The following is a 4,841-nucleotide window of genomic DNA, read 5'->3' as shown; positions in this document are numbered from 1 at the left end:
AACAACATAAATACAATTTAATAAAGCATAGGTTAAAACAACATGAATACAATTTAATAAAGCATAGGCTAAAACTACATAAATACAATTTAATAAAGCATAGGATAAAACAAATTAAATACAATATAATAAATCAAAGGATAAAACAACATAAATTCAATTTAATAAAGCATAGGATAAAACAACATAAATACAATTTAATAAAGCATAGGTTAAAACAACATAAATACAATTTAATAAAGCATAGGATAAAACAATATAAATACAATTTAATAAAGCATAGGACAAAACAACATAAATACAATTTAATAAAGCATATGTTAAAGCAACATAAATACAATTTAAAAAAGCATAGGATAAAACCACATAAATACAATTTAATAAAGCATAGGACAAAACAACATAAATAAAATTTAATAAAGCATAGTTTAAAACAACATGAATACAATTTAATAAAGCACAGTATAAAACCACAGAAATAGAATTTAATAAAGCATAGGATAAAACAACATAAATACAATTTAATAAAGCATAGGACAAAACAACATACATACAATTTAATAAATCATAGGATAAAACAACATAAATACAATTTAATGAAACATAGGATAAACAACATAAATACAATTTAATAAAGCATAGGACAAAACAACATAAATACAATTTAATAAAGCATATGTTAAAACAACATAAATACAATTTAATAAAGCATAAGATAAAACAACATGAATATAATTTAGTAAAGCATAAGATAAAACAACATGAATATAATTTAATAAAGCATAGGTTAAAACAACATAAATACAATTTAAGAAAGCATAGGATAAAACTACTTAAATATAATTGAATAAAGCATAGGTTAAAACAACATAAATACAATTCAATAAAGCATAGGTTAAAACAACATAAATACAAGTTAATAAAGCATAGGATAAAACAACATAAATACAATTTAATAAAGCATAGGATAAAACAACATGAATACAATTTAATAAAGCATAGGATAAAACAACATAAATACAATTTAATAAAGCATAGGTTAAAACAACATAAATACAATTTAATAAAGCATAGGACAAAACAAAATAAATACAATTTAATAAAGCATAGGTTAAAACAACATAAATACAAGTTAATAAATCATAGGATAAAACAACATAAATACAATTTAATAAAGCATAGGTTAAAACAACATAAATACAATTTAATAAAGCATAGGACAAAACAACATAAATTCAATTTAATAAAGCCTAGTTTAAAACAACATAAATACAATTTAATAAGGCATAGGATAAAACCACAGAAATACAATTTAATAAAGCATAGGATAAAACAACATAAATACAATTTAATAAAGCATAGGACAAAACAACATAAATACAATTTAATAAAGCATAGGATAAAACAACATAAATACAATTTAATGAAACATAGGATAAACAACATAAATACAATTTAATAAAGCATAGGACAAAACAACATGAATACAATTTAATAAAGCATATGTTAAAACAACATAAATACAATTTAATAAAGCATAAGATAAAACAACATGAATATAATTTAGTAAAGCATAAGATAAAACAACATAATACAATTTAATAAAGCATAGGACAAAACAACATAAATACAATTTAATAAAACATATGTTAAAGCAACATAAATACAATTTAATAAAGCATAGGTTAAAACAACATAAATACAATTTAATAAAGCATAGGATAAAACAACATAAATACAATTTAATAAAGCATAGGATAAAACAACATAAATACAATTTAATAAAGCATAGGATAAAACAACATAAATACAATTTAATAAAGCATAGGATAAAACAACATAAATACAATTTAATAGAGCATAGGATAAAACAACATAAATACAATTTATAAAGCATAGGATAAAACAACATAAATACAATTTAATAAAGCATAGGATAAAACAACATAAATACAATTTAATAAAGCATAGGATAAAACAACATAAATACAATTTAATAAAGCATAGGATTAAGCAACATAAATACAATTTAATAAAGCATAGGATAAAACAACATAAATACAATTTAATAAAGCATAGGATAAAACAACATAAATACAATTTAATAAAGCATAGGATAAAACAACATAAATACAATTTAATAAAGCATAGGATAAAACAACATAAATACAATTTAATAAAGCATAGGATAAAACAACATAAATACAATTTAATAAAGCATAGGATAAAACAACATAAATAAAATTTAATAAAGCATAGGTTAAAACAACATAAATACAATTTAATAAAGCATAGGACAAAACAACATAGATAAAATTTAATAAAGCATAGTTTAAAACAACATGAATACAATTTAATAAAGCACAGTATAAAACCACAGAAATACAATTTAATAAAGCATAGGATAAAACAACATGAATACAATTTAATAAAGCATAGTATAAAACAACATAAATACAATTTAATAAAGCATAGGTTAAAACAACATAAATACAATTTAATAAAGCATAGGACAAAACAACATAAATACAATTTAATAAAGCATAGGTTAAAACAACATAAATAAAAGTTAATAAAACATAGGATAAAACAACATAAATACAATTTAATAAAGCGTAGGATAAAACAACATGAATACAATTTAATAAAGCATAGGATAAAACAACATAAATACAATTTAATAAAGCATAGGTTAAAACAACATAAATACAATTTAATAAAGCATAGGCTAAAACTACATAAATACTATTTAATAAAGCATAGGATAAAACAAATTAAATACAATATAATAAAGCAAAGGATAAAACAACATAAATTCAATTTAATAAAGCATAGGATAAAACAACATAAATACAATTTAATTAAGCATAGGTTAAAACAACATAAATACAATTTAATAAAGCATAGGATAAAACAATATAAATACAATTTAATAAAGCATAGGACAAAACAACATAAATACAATTTAATAAAGCATATGTTAAAGCAACATAAATACAATTTAAAAAAGCATAGGAAAAAAACAACATAAATACAATTTAATAAAGCATATGTTAAAGCAACATAAATACAATTTAATAAAGCATAGGTTAAAACAACATAAATACAATTTAATAAAGCATAGGATAGAACAACATAAATACAATTTAATAAACCATAGGATAAAACAACATAAATACAATTTAATAAAGCATAGGATAAAACAACATAAATACAATTTAATAAAGCATAGGATAAAACAACATAAATACAATTTAATAGAGCATAGGATAAAACAACATAAATACAATTTAATAAAGCATAGGATACAACAACATAAATACAATTTAGTAAAGCATAGGTCAAAATAACATAAATACAATTTAATAAAGCATAGGCTAAAACTACATAAATACAATTTAATAAAGCATAGGATAAAACAAATTAAATACAATATAATAAAGCATAGGATAAAACAACATAAATACAATTTAATAAAGCATAGGATAAAACAACATAAATACAATTTAATAAAGCAAAGGATAAAACAATATAAATACAATTTAATAAAGCATAGGATAAAACAACATAAATTAAAATTTAATAAAGCATAGGTTAAAATAACATAAATATAATTTAATAAAGCATAGGACAAAACAACATAAATACAATTTAATAAAGCATAGTTTAAAACAACATAAATACAATTTAATAAAGCATAGGATAAAACCACAGAAATACAATTTAATAAAGCATAGGATAAAACAACATAAATACAATTTAATAAAGGATAGGTCAAAACAACATAAATACAATTTAATAAAGCATAGGATAAAACAACATAAATACAATTTAATGAAACATAGGATAAACAACATAAATACAATTTAATAAAGCATAGGTAAAAACAACATAAATACAATTTAATAAAGCATAGGCTAAAACTACATAAATACAATTTAATAAAGCATAGGATAAAACAAATTAAATACAATATAATAAAGCATAGGATAAAACAACATAAATTCAATTTAATAAAGCATAGGATAAAACAACATAAATACAATTTAATAAAGCATAGGTTAAAACAACATAAATCCAATTTAATAAAGCATAGGATAAAACAACATAAATACAATTTAATAAAGCATAGGATAAAACAACATAAATAAAATTTAATAGAGCATAGGATAAAACAACATAAATACAATTTATAAAGCATAGGAAAAAACAACATAAATACAATTTAATAAAGCATAGGATAAAACAGCATAAATACAATTTAATAAAGCATAGGATAAAACAACATAAATACAATTTAATAAAGCATAGGATACAACAACATAAATACAATTTAGTAAAGCATAGGTAAAAATAACATAAATACAATTTAATAAAGCATAGGATAAAACAACATAAATACAATTTAATAAAGCATAGGATAAAACAACATAAATAAAATTTAATAAAGCATAGGATAAAACAACATAAATTCAATTTAATAAAGCATAGGATAAAACAACATAAATACAATTTAATAAAGCAGAGGATAAAACAACATGAATACAATTTAATAAAGCATAGGATAAAACAACATAAATACAATTTAATAAAGCATAGGTTAAAACAACATAAATACAATTTAATAAAGCATAGGACAAAACAACATAAATACAATTTAATAAAGCATAGGTTAAAACAACATAAATAAAAGTTAATAAAGCATAGGATAAAACAACATAAATACAATTTAATAAAGCATAGGATAAAACAACATGAATACAATTTAATAAAGCATAGGATAAAACAACATAAATACAATTTAATAAAGCATAGGTTAAAACAACATAAATACAATTTAA

Source organism: Phyllobates terribilis, unplaced genomic scaffold, assembly GCF_046119375.1.
Source record: "Phyllobates terribilis strain yellow unplaced genomic scaffold, ASM4611937v1 Scaffold_20__1_contigs__length_20440879, whole genome shotgun sequence".
NCBI lineage: Eukaryota > Metazoa > Chordata > Amphibia > Anura > Dendrobatidae > Phyllobates > Phyllobates terribilis.
Note: the sequence above shows the minus strand (reverse complement) of the source record.